The sequence below is a fragment of the Cheilinus undulatus genome, linkage group 21 (genome assembly GCF_018320785.1).
Source record: "Cheilinus undulatus linkage group 21, ASM1832078v1, whole genome shotgun sequence".
NCBI lineage: Eukaryota > Metazoa > Chordata > Actinopteri > Labriformes > Labridae > Cheilinus > Cheilinus undulatus.
Window position 1 is genome coordinate 18,052,890 of NC_054885.1, and position 12,663 is coordinate 18,065,552.

The window sequence follows — 12,663 nt, forward strand, 5'->3', positions numbered from 1 at the left end:
CTATGTTTTCCCAAGTCGACAGTCTCCCAGGTGAAGCTTTGGCACTCCGTCATTGTGCAGCTACATCAAGAGTTCAAACTCAGTCAGCATAGCATGTAAATTTAAATGACTTTTTCTGTCATCATAGTAGTGCTGCGTCAGGTCATGGTATCCATGTGGGTGTTTACGGAAGGGCCAGAACCCATACACATGCACATTTTCACAGACCTCCAGTGTCAGGCTGACCATAATCAAACCACTGCTCAGCCGCTTTGACTGCAGACCTTGTCTGTGCCAGAAGGACTGCAAATTGATGAGGTATTTGGAGTTTAAATATACAGGCCTCATAGGACTTCCAAGATCCTCAACTGTGTAAGTCGTCTGCAGACACGAAAGAGCGTTGCGTTGATTGGAGAAAGCAGGAAGGGGGAGCATGGAGTTGTCATAGGTATGAAGACCCTCCACAAAATGATGACGACGAATCATCAGAGCCCCAAACCTGAAAAAGGGTATTAAACAAGCTTAGAAAAAACTTTAATTAAATGTATCAACAAACACTTTGCTCTGAATGTATGATAGAGCCTTCATTGTTTTGCTCACTTCTCTCTGAGGATGTTTGGGTTGAGTTTTACAAGGTTCGTCTTCGTGCCCACATGCTTCTCAATACCATTGCCCAATGGAGGAAGATTGCACCTGAATGATCAACAACAACAAAGACAAAGCTTTAGCTCATTATTACATATGATTTAAATTCTGTTGGTTAACATTGTCACCTTATCAGAACCTTTTTTAACCTGATGACGTGTCTCTCCACAGCCACTGTCAGTCAGGATCCCTCCATTCCCAACAACTGCACATGTGTCCCATCTTTTATTTGTGAAAGGATGCTTCTGGAATTATTACCAATGGAAAATATGCTGAACAATCACATTTATTCAGATGATCTTGTTCTCTGTGTCAGTGTTTTTCTGCATCATATTTGCAGATGTTTCTTCATTAGTGTGCCATCTTTGATAGAGCTTTTGCTTATAGCTTGCACAGCGGTTATGACAGTAGTAAGTAGATTTGGTAATTCACATGATTGAAAAACAGAAATACCTTTGTGAAGGTGCTGAAAAGCTCATGATTCACCTTGAGGGTCCTCTTAGTGTCCCAGCCGTAAACAATCTTGAACCCCACTGGAGTGTTTGCCTGGGTAATGATGGCTGTTTTAGAACCGTGGCACCTTTTGCTTAGCTGAGATCTGGGGAACCAGAAGAACTTTGTTAAACCAGGTACAAGAGAGTCACATCAGGTTATTTTTAAGAGGAGGCAAATCAGTGTCAGCAGTGTCAGAAGCTACGGACACAGCACGCAGATTTTACTTCTTTATTCTTCTGAAAATTCAAAATGTCTCTTTTCACCTGTACTTTTAGTGATTATCATCCTGCTTTTGCCAGGTGTGAGAGTATTTCTGCATTATGCCATCGATGACCTTCCTGTTAAACACAGATTTAAAGTTAGGTAATGTGCTGTAATCTTGTGAGCTGAGTTCAGTGTGTAGTAACAGGCACAGCTACTAATTACAGTTTACTAAAAAATTACCTCAAACTGATGTCAAAGTAAAAGGTCCAAATCCATTTAATTGTGAGGGATCTGGTGTTTTTTTTTTACATATTTTCCATTGTCCTAATTGTGACTTCAGCGATGCCTGATAAAGTCAGGAACAAAACAATGAAACAGAGGAAGCAGTGATGGTGTTTGCACTTACACACAGTCATCGCAGTGGCTGAAGGTTTTGGGTGCACTTTTCCTTTCAGGGGCCGGTAAGCTGGGGTCCATGTAGCTATGGAAAACAGGACAGAAGTGTTAATGCAGAAGGCAGGGCAGACCAAGCTTTATAAATGGCACTGTATTTATGGGCATGGTTACTGGGTAACAACTGATTCATTAAATTCTCAATAAATCAATGGGTCGTGATGAAGCACTAAGCACAGGGTACACATAGCAGGAGAGAGGCATAAACAGTATACCAATGAGGGGTGCCAGCAACAGTGCAGACTAGAGTCTCTGTTAACAGACTGATCAGTCATCAATTCATCAATTAGCACTAAAATTACTAATGAACAGGTAATGATTATGTAATGATTCAGTATTGAGTAACTTCCTAATCATCAGCCGAAAGTTATCAGTAACTTTATCAAATTTTATGTGGAGTGACTCACACTCTACCTGCTATCCAGTGGTGCAGTGCAGGGTATATGCGGGTATATGGAGTATACCTACTTATATTTCAGTCTCCATAGAGTATAACCATTAAAGTGAACACAAATTACCCATTTCTACATGGATCACTACACCACTGCTGTTATCTAATGGTTAAGCAGTACAGACTTTATTTGTTTTCTCATAGCTTAATGTTTTGTGAGTTAATCATCAATCAGTGACTCATTCATCACATTGTTACTATGCTAATTTTTGTCTACCTCATCATGACGTGTTACCACTCTGCTTTTTGGCTTTATGACATGAGCGGATTTAAATTCTAAAAACAAAAGTGAGAGTAAAGCTATTTATTACTGTGGACCTGTACAAAAACTGAGCAAGTGTTTTCATTATCATGAAAGGAATAATGGTTTCCTCCTTTCTCCACAACTGCTCATGAATATACATCTGGTGCCTTAAATAATATGAGCATGAATGGAGCAGAATTAAAGTAGTAAAGCAAAAAGTAGTTAGACACTTACCTGTTGTCGATCACGTACCAGACGACAGTAATCAGCAGGCTCCCAAAGCACAGTAGAGTGAACATCATTGAAACAAGTGCCTTAAAAAGTTGTTGCTCCATACCTCTCTCCCTCTTCAATACCAAATGTAACACTGATCGGTGAGGCGCTCTCCTTTTTGCTGGATATTAAGATTATGTTGCCCAGGAAATAAAGGTTTCACCTGTCGCTAGAAATTTAAGCTCCACCTCCTGAAAATGCATGAAAAAGTCTTTCAAAAACAATTCTATTGTTCTCGTGTCTATCACATTGAGACATAATTTAAAAAGAGCATGCCTGCGAGTTATCTCTACTGGAAAACTGCCAGTGAATTCCAGAGAGATGACACTGGATAAAACCCATCAAGTCATGTGATACTACCTTACACAGGGAATCTCAGGATGCTGCTTGTTTAAGTTGATTGCATTCGCACATATATGGCACGATTTATTGACTAGTTGTACGACCTTTGCCCCTTCATGTTTCCCTGAATTCTGTTATCTCATCCAACCAAATTATCTGATTGATCAAAAGGTCCAGTGGTGCCACCAATGTGGTTACTGAAGGCGTGTTTCAAAGCCCATCTGTTGTGGTATTTGATATTAGTCTTTGTTGCTTGAAATCTGCATGGACATAGGGTGATCAAGAGGTGAGTGACAAATGGGGGCTCATCCAGGATTTGAACCAGGGACCTCTTTAACCCCAAGTTTCCCAAACTTTTGCTGACAGACCCAGGGCTGGAGTGGGACTCACTTTTGGCCCTGGAGTTTCAAAGCTCAGACATGCCCAATTTACATCACAACCTTTTACTAAAGATAAACAATAATCATTCAATTAATAATATTATAAAAATAATATTATATATGAAATAAATTTGCACATTAAGCCGTGTAAGCTTCTAGAGCTTTCCATTTCTTTTTGTCTAACTTTTTCGCCAACTTTACTCTAGTTATTATCCAACATTTTTTCTATATTGTCACTTTGACTGTCTCAAGACACGCAGAACCAATGTAACGGTAGTGTTTTCGTGTCAGACGGACATTAACAGCCCTTCCTGCACAACCAAGTGCAGAGAGAGAGAGAAAGAGAGAGTTCTGTTAGCGAAAACAAACAAAACAATGAGGCTCCTGTCCATCCCCTGCAAGTGCAGCCTGTTTAATGCCACTGTAGAGTGGCCCTCATGGCCCTAAAAGCAGCCCAGCCCACTGGGAATTCTCCCAGTTCTCCACATTAGCCACTCTGGGCCTCATTTAGACCTACCCTCATTGCAACCAACAGCCCTCATGAAATCTGACAAGTGTTTTCATTCAGAAAAACTGTCAATCAGATGCCAATCTATTGGATAGGTATGAGGCACAAATGGGGTCAAAAGAAGTGACAAATGGAGGCTTGTCTGGGATTTGAACCTTGGACCTCTCATACCTATGCACTTTCAAAAGTACCATTTGTTTTAATTTATTGTTGTAATCCATCGCTGAAATGTATTATTTTGTGACGTGTGCTGCTGACCTCTTGGCCAGGTCACCCTTGTAAAAGAGATCTCAATCTCAGTGGGTTTTATCTGGTTAAATAAAGGTTAAATAATAAAATACCCTGAGGGCCACAATCCATGACAAGTACAAACGTGAAAAGAATCTTCCCCTCCCTGGTCCCCAAAGACAAAACTCTACAACTGCACGGAAGGGTGTCACCACTTTTAAACATCCTTTCACCCTCATTATGTGAAATGACTCAGAGCAAAACGTTGACACTGCATGGAGTGTAGTTTTAATCTAAGCATAGCTCCATAATACAATACTAATAAAGACATACTTTTAGCATTAATGAAGTACATACTTCATCATCTATAGATGTGTTATTAACTGTATCTTTTTCATCTATAAACTGAGCTATCAATATAGAATTGACCCATACATTTGATGCTCTGTGGGTGTAATTTTAGTCAACCAAGTTTGTCATTGGTTGACTACAGCCCTAGAGTTTCCTATTTTACAAATGCTTTGCTTATGCATCAAAAAGCATTGTTTATTAATGACATGAATTACTACATAAAATTAATACATCCTGCTTTGTAGATTGTTAGTAAACTATTTACTAATTACTAATCCTTACTAATCCTCAATAGTTTCTAATTATCGCTCAGTTTTTCTATTAATTTAAAAATCATAAAACACTATCCTGCTTTGCTTTATCTAACCTAAGAAACATCCATTGAAGCATTTATTAAGACAGTAAAAGAGATACAGAACGTGGTTATATGAGAGTTTACCAAAAAAAAAAAAAAAAAACTAGGTGTCAGTCTTGCATAGTGGTCAAAGTGACTCAGAGACTGTGGGCGATGTCTCCACTTCCTACATCATGAAACATCTGCAGCTAATCAGTCTCTGAGTGGAAAACTGATGAGAGTTTTATCACTTGGTCAAAGCATTCAGGTGAGAGAGTTGCTTTTATTTGGAAGGAGACGGTCTTTTTATGGAGATCTACTGCATCAGCTAAGTACGGCTTGTTTCTGCCACAGATGTACTGAACTCACAGTTAAGATGATGAAAAATGTGTGAAAGAGCAAATCCCTTACTGTATAAAAACCCTCAAAGAATGTGCTCTTCCCAGTTGTGGTTCATTAATAATAAATGAATCTGCAGCTTTTGCCCATTTTTGCCAAAGTTTGTCACTTCACTTTTTTGCTACCTTTAATCCATTTTTACCGTTATCATTTTTTGCCACTTATTTGCCATTGACTGCCACTTTTTGCTAATTTCTGTCCCTGTTTTTTCACTTTTCATCCATTTTTGCCACATATTTGCAATTTTCTGCAAATTTTTTGCTACCTTTGGACACAGTTTTAAGTCATTTTTTAATCCATTTTTGCCACTTTTTCTAGTGTCTGTCCATTTTGTCACTTTTCATCAATTCTTACCAATTTTTGCCACTTTTGTCCAATTTTGCCCCTTCTTTTCCATTTTTTATCTGTTTTGTCACTTGTTTCTACCTTTTTGACACTTATTTGCCATTTTCTTCCACTTTTTGCTTCCTTTTGTCCCTGTTTCGTCACTTTTTGTCCCCCTGTTTTGTCCATTTTCATCAAATTTTGCCACCTCTTTTCCATTTTCGGCCACTTTTTGTCCCTATTTTGTCACTTGTTGCTCCTTTTTTACACTTATTTGCCTTTCACCTAAAGGACACGGTAGACTTTAAAATTAAAGCACATGTAGAGGGCAGGGAGGAGAGGTATGGGGCAACAAGTCTACAAGCCACTTGTTTCAGTAATGATCACTCTGCTGTGTTTTGGGAGCCTGCTGATCACTGTCATCTGGTACATGCTCAACAACAAGTCAGTATCTAACTACTTTTTCCCCTACTACTCTTATTCTGCTTTATTTATTCTCTTATTACTCAATAAAGCACCACATGTGAGAATTGTTTTGAATGTTTACTATTTTTTATTGTACAGACATCACTATTACATGGGTTATCACATAAATAGGAAAGATTATGAAATAAGAAGTATGTTTTAGTATGTTGGGCATTAACACAACTGCAGAGAGGTGAAAAGTAAAGGGAGGCTTTGCAGCTTCAGGATAAAGAAAATGCCATACAGTTACATATTTAGAGAGACCTTGAATCTGTTAATATGTCTTTTTAACATTAGAATCTCCACTGGGTAAACTTTACCCAATGCTGTTTTTCAGTTGTCATGTTTCCTCAATATTTTCTGCATAAATGACAACTACTCCACCCTAAAACAGAATAAAATGGGTGTTTGTGGGTTGTAAATGAATATATTTTGCATGTTATTAAGTTTGTGATGTTTAATTAGATTTGCATGCTGGGTTAATATCTCAAAGTCTCATTAAGAGTTTAAGTTCTGTGATTTTAGGCCTGTTTCTGATTGGTTCCATATCCTGCTCTCTAAAGAAATTATATCCTTCCTTTGACCCTCTCTCCAAACGCTGTGAGGCCTCATGTGACTCTTATCCAGAGCCATGTTTGAAGTGATGGAACAGATAAGTGTTCTGGTTTCTGCTTAATTGAAATATTGAATCTATAAAATACTTGCAGCTGGTCTAAACATATTGTGAAAAAGATGTTTGCTGCCATCTAGTGGTTAAAGTAGCGCCAAAGGTTGAAGATCTGCCAAGGATAGTGAGACAAAAGTCAAATGTTAGTTTATTTGTATTCTTTAAGTCATAATTTTGTCACTATTTGATCAGTTACCATGATTTGGTCTTACTTTTTAGACTTCTTGAATGGATATACCACTCTCAACATGTACAGAGAGCTCTGCCTTTACTGCATTCTGAAATATGACGTTTTCTATAATTAGTTTATTTCTGTATCTTTGCAGCTGATTTAAGCTGATTTCTCAAGATTAAAAAAAAGCAGAAATTTTAATGCCACTGTATGGTTGATACGTACATTAGGTTGTCATTATTAGTACCACGGTGAACCACAGTGAAGACAAAACGTGAGACAGAGCTTCTAAGAACTGCTGTCTCTGCTGTCCGAGTCCATTTTACTTAAGAGCTTCCACTGATCTTGTTCTTACTTCTTCTTCTTTGCTCCAGAGGTAAAATCCTGCAGTACATAACAATACCAACAGTCACATTAAATTTCAGATTCAAATTGAAATTGGCCAATCAACAAAGCATAACTGCTAGATATTCCACAATCAGTTGTAAGTGATATTATTAGAAAGTGGAAGCGTTTGGGAACAACAGCAACTCAGTCACAAAGCAGGAGACCACGTAAAATCACAGAGCGGGGTCAGCGACTGCTAAGACGCCAAAACTGATTCCATAGCTGAAGAGCTCCAAACGTCTACTGGTATTAAAGTAAGCACTGTGTATAAATATGTATATAAAAATACATGTATTGAATACAATGTGGGGTGTTGCCCTTGAGAAGAGTGGGTGGGTTCAGGCTACTTTTCCTTATGTCCCTTCCCACTCAAAGAAATAATAGTGACAATTACTATAAATTAATATCAGTCCAGTTTCTGATGGTCTGGCTGGCTTTTGTAGCTCATTAAGAGGAAGGGTCTCATGTCCATCCCTTTCTGTGAATCACACAACCACAGAACCCACTGTAGCCCTTCTTCTTGACTCACCACTTTGCCCTCACTGTGCAGTAATTGTGTACCCTGTAAAGGCATATAAATGCCGGGCGGCAGATCTAGTTTTTCCACAATACTGAGTAAATGTGCACTATAAACCTCTGTTACTTAATATACCAGACATCTTACTACTTTTCTACAACCTCTTTTTTTTATTATATCAGTCTTTTGTAACATTCTTGCATGAATGTTCAAGGGACATAAAATGCACTTCCAATTTCACATCATGTCAGGCCATTAGAGGCCAACTGGTAATACAAAGGATTGGGGGGGGGGTCTCACATCCATTATAGACCCTGCAGGATGTGTAAATTATGCATGTGGCCCCCAAAGTAAGCATGTTTGCATGATATAATTTAGGTTTGTGCACAATGCTTGTGTATTGACTTATCTTGTTGGTGTCTAGTCGTGTATGTGACCTGTAGAAAAGTCATATGTATCACACAGGCACAGGGGCACTAGGCCTCATGATAAGCAGCTGTGGAATGCATCAAGATCAGCTGGTCTTAACCACCTGACTGCATTACTGCCCTCATCTAGCCCACTTCTTCTGTCCCACCTCCCCCTGCAGATATTAGTGTGTCACAGCCATCGCAGGTGCAGTAGAGGGTGAAGATGAAGGTATCAGCTACAGAAATATATCAAAACAGACTCCCTCAGGTGATTCGGGGGCCCTAGATTACATACAAGACCTCCTGAGACCAGAGGTTTCTGTCAAGCCTCATCAGATGGGCCAATGCGGGGCCATTAAAAATGCACAACACGTTCACATATGTTGTCTTAAGGTTAAGGGTTAAGCCTCATCTGTGGTCATGGGATGATGGGCCCATGGTTATGGATTTAAAGGGGCTAAAGACGCAGTGGTGGGACTGCAGCTAACTATTATTTTCATCTTTCAGGTCCAGATAACCTAAAACCACAAGTTACTTTTTAAAGTTCAACTGTCTCTTATTTATTTGTGTAACCAAAATAGCTTTATCACATGGCTGTTGAATCGAGCAAATATTCCCACTTAAGAAGTAGACTCAATGGTCACTGGCATTGTACAAAATGGCTAATCATTTCAGTCATTCCAACTGATTGTTTCTTTTTCATGGCCTTTTAGGGTCTAAAGAAATCTTTTTAAAATCAAGTCATTTTAGAAAACAGGATAAAAAGTAAAAAAAAAAAAAAATACTGTACTATAGAGCTCATAGAGGTGTTAAGGATGCCACAATAATGCAAGCATCTTAAAGGCAGAAAAACATATGATTTTCCAACCCCATATCGTTGCCATGAGGCTAACAGAGCATTTAACTTGAATTTTAAACCAGCTGGGTGGATAACTGACGTTTTAAATAGCAGATCACACAGGGTCAAAGTAAATGGCAGCCAATCTGACTCATCATGTTTTTCTACAGGCTCACACCAAGGGTGTGTTCCCTCACCTTTACTTTATATTTTGAACACAAACATGTGCCAAAGTGAACATGAGAAGTAACCTTGCAAAGCAGATAGATATGCCCGTTTCCTTATTTTTCACTGGCGAATCCATCTTGCAAAGCTCCCATCTGAACCGTTTGGGCCCAGTTAGAAAGTGACAGGAACAATCAGTGACAAGGAACAGTACTTTTTAGGCACAACGGAGAAAGATTAGCGTGGATGCTGATAAAGCGCCAATTTTATCAGAACTTGATGACATTTCTTCGTTAAAAGAACAAAGAACAGCAGTGAGTTGTTTTCTTTTCAAAAGCAACAAAAGTCGTGTACTTATATGGCTATAGTCGCCATGGTTCGCGTTATTCCTCGGTAGCTGTGCACACACACCTCGGTCGCGGCTACGTCACGTGTTTTGTTGCTCTGATTGACCAAGATGTGACAGAACATTCATCCAGTCACATTCGCAGATTTTTTTTCAAAGCCTCTGCCCTTTCCCAAACACTTAATATAGAAGGATTTCCAGATGGATGTGTGAAACAAATTCATGTAGCATGTCAGGTTACACAAGAACAGGTCCACTGCAAAATTGCCTGAGTATTCAGTCACTGTGAGTTTGCTGCACAATGACGAGGCCAGCCATTGCCCCATTGCAGGCCGAGGATCTGGTGGGCCCCCAAAAACCTGACTGGGCTGGGATGGCTGTGATTTATTGATACCAGTGTATTTGTTGGATAAGCAGCAATGGTGTGCGTATCATAAGTAACAGGACCTCATTTTGAAGCTGAAAAATGTGTCGGACTTTCATTGAGTTCTCATGTTGAAAACATTATTTATATTGTTGGAAAAAATGCAACCTCTTCATCGGTTTTAACACCATTTCACCACTTATGTCAACTTTACCACTTTTTGGCCACTTTTTGCATCTTTTAATCAATTAAAAAAACATTAAATCAACTTTTCTCTCAAGTGGGAAGTTGTAAATCTGTATTGTTTTCCCCATAGGATTTGCATTCCTGATGCCATGATTATTTTGGAAAAGCCACGTCAGTCTGCCTGAAGCTATTGCCGCATCATAATCTATTTCCAGGCATGAGTTATTTTTACTCCTCAGCCTCTCGACTCCTCAAAAACATCCACACATAAACTTTGTATCATGTTACCTCATCTGTTTTCACTGCTATTTACAGATAGTCACACCAATACTGATACAGATGTATGTTTCTATGATTCACATCGTCACATAGCCAGTGGCGATCCTGGAGTCTGATGGGGCCCTGGGCATAAAGGGCCCCTGAAACAATCATGATGTTATAAAAGATCTGGGGAAAAAACATGCAAATGGATGCTTTTTTTCATTCCAATGTTTAGAAAAAAAAAAGAAACATTAAAAGCTACATTGAAGCATATTTAAATGATGAACAGTATAAAAACAGAACACCAAACAGCATCAAGAGAAAGTACAGCAGATGAGGTATGGCTCATTAAAGGGACACTATAGTTTGCATTAATAATGTGTTTCAGGCATTTGGATACCAGGTGACTGCTCTTTAGTATGTGTGTTGATACTTTGCATAAACAATACATCCTCATTAATGACCTGAGTCAAACTCACTTGCCCATCTGTTATCCATACATTAATTTAATAAACCTTTATTTAAGCCTCAAGGAATAATTGAGAGCATGCTTTCATTATCAGTGATGTCGAGAGTACGAAAACAAGATGAACACAATTGGGTAATACAAAGTAAAATGGCCTTACTGTGGCGTAGTATACCTGTGTGCTCTGTGAAGTGAAGCTGCTGGCAATCAAAACAAATCCGATGAATTCTCTTCAAGCTAAGTAGCAGGTGGTGCCTTTTTAACAGCTTTTCTTCCTTCATGCTGTCGTGAGCATACTTGTAAATGTTATGGCGCTATACTATTTGGCAGATAAATCCTTATGAGTGGCTTGTGATGTGTTTTTCCCAGATAAGCCATTTTAATTGCTCCTCTTGTAAATGACATGTGTCAGCTCCTGTTTGAGACCGTTCCCTTTTCCATTTATGTTGTTTTAAGAAGGACTAAATGCAAAGTGGTAGACCAGCTCTTTCTACTGAGCTGAGCCAAATGTCCCACAGATCTAAGAAGAGCTGGAATTCCCATCACTCCGAGGGAGGCTGGACAGTCGTAAATAAAGCAATACTTTTTGTTTACTTGTGGAATACCACAGATCATGTTGGTTGACAGAGTGGTCTTTAATGCATGCCTGTAGGCTTTGCTTCTACAAACCAATCCAGTCTGGATGAAGGCATGCTGGACTACCAATGTATGCAGTCTGAACTATGGGAAATCAAACAGTTTTCAAACAAAGCATCAAGGATGACCACTTGGCATGCAAATGCCCCAAACAAGCACAGATTCTACAAATGCTGAAAATGTCAAAAAAGAAAAACCAAAATGTAAAGCTAGTTAGTTATACTATTCAAGTGTCTCCACCCCATAGTTTTGGCTGGACTAGCAACATTCATTGCTTCATGAATAAAACAATGATTTGATCTCATAAAAGACCATTTTTTTAAAAAGTGGAACATAAACAACTTATCAGATGTTGAAACTGAGACATTTAAGCTTTTTACCATAGATCATTTAAAATTTAATAGCAGAAACACATCTTAAAAAAGTAGGGGCCATTATTAGCATTGTGTAGCATCCTCGCTTTTTTCCACAACATTCTGTAAATGTCTGGGAAGGGAGGAGAGCTGCTGTTTGCTGTTGCAGTATTTTGGAGGGGAATGTTGTCCTATTCTTGTCTGATGTAGGACTGTAGCAGCTCAACAGTCTTTGCCAGAATTTTTTTAATTATAATGCACCAAATATCTTCAGTTGGTGAAGGTCTGGACTGCAGGCAGGCCAGTTCAGCCCCCAGACCCTCCTACTGTGAAGCCATGCTGTTTACATCAATCATGGTCAATATAAATTGGCTTTTTGACAAGAAACTACAGATATACAACTTCAAAAAAAAAACCCTCTTTGATGTCAAAGTGAAAACAGAGCTCTGCAAAGAAATGCCAATTAATAATTATATTTAATGTAAAATGAGTAAAAGCGTAAATATCCACCCCCTTTAAAGTGACTGACCCAATTCAAGGGAGATCCTGCCAACTGGTCTGAGCAGTCTCACAGCTAGTAAAATGGCAATCACTTGAGTGCAGTGAATGGGTCCCAAGTACGTTGTAGTATAAAGACACCTGTAGCTGGAAGGACTATGGCACATGTAAGGCAGGTGAATCTGCTTAGATCAGGCCGTTGAAAAGGGCTGTACAGCCTGACAGAGCTTGAGCAGTTTTGCTAAGAAGAATGGGGTAAAATTGCAGTGTCCAGATGTGCAAGCCGAATGAGACCTCTCCACACAGACTTGGTGCTGTGATT

The 12,663-nt window shown here is 39.0% G+C and overlaps 1 pseudogene; it reads right to left on the reverse strand.

The window, feature by feature from the left end:
* LOC121529583 lies at positions 1–2,770 on the reverse strand (annotated as a pseudogene).
* Between the last annotated feature and the right edge of the window lie 9,893 nt (positions 2,771–12,663).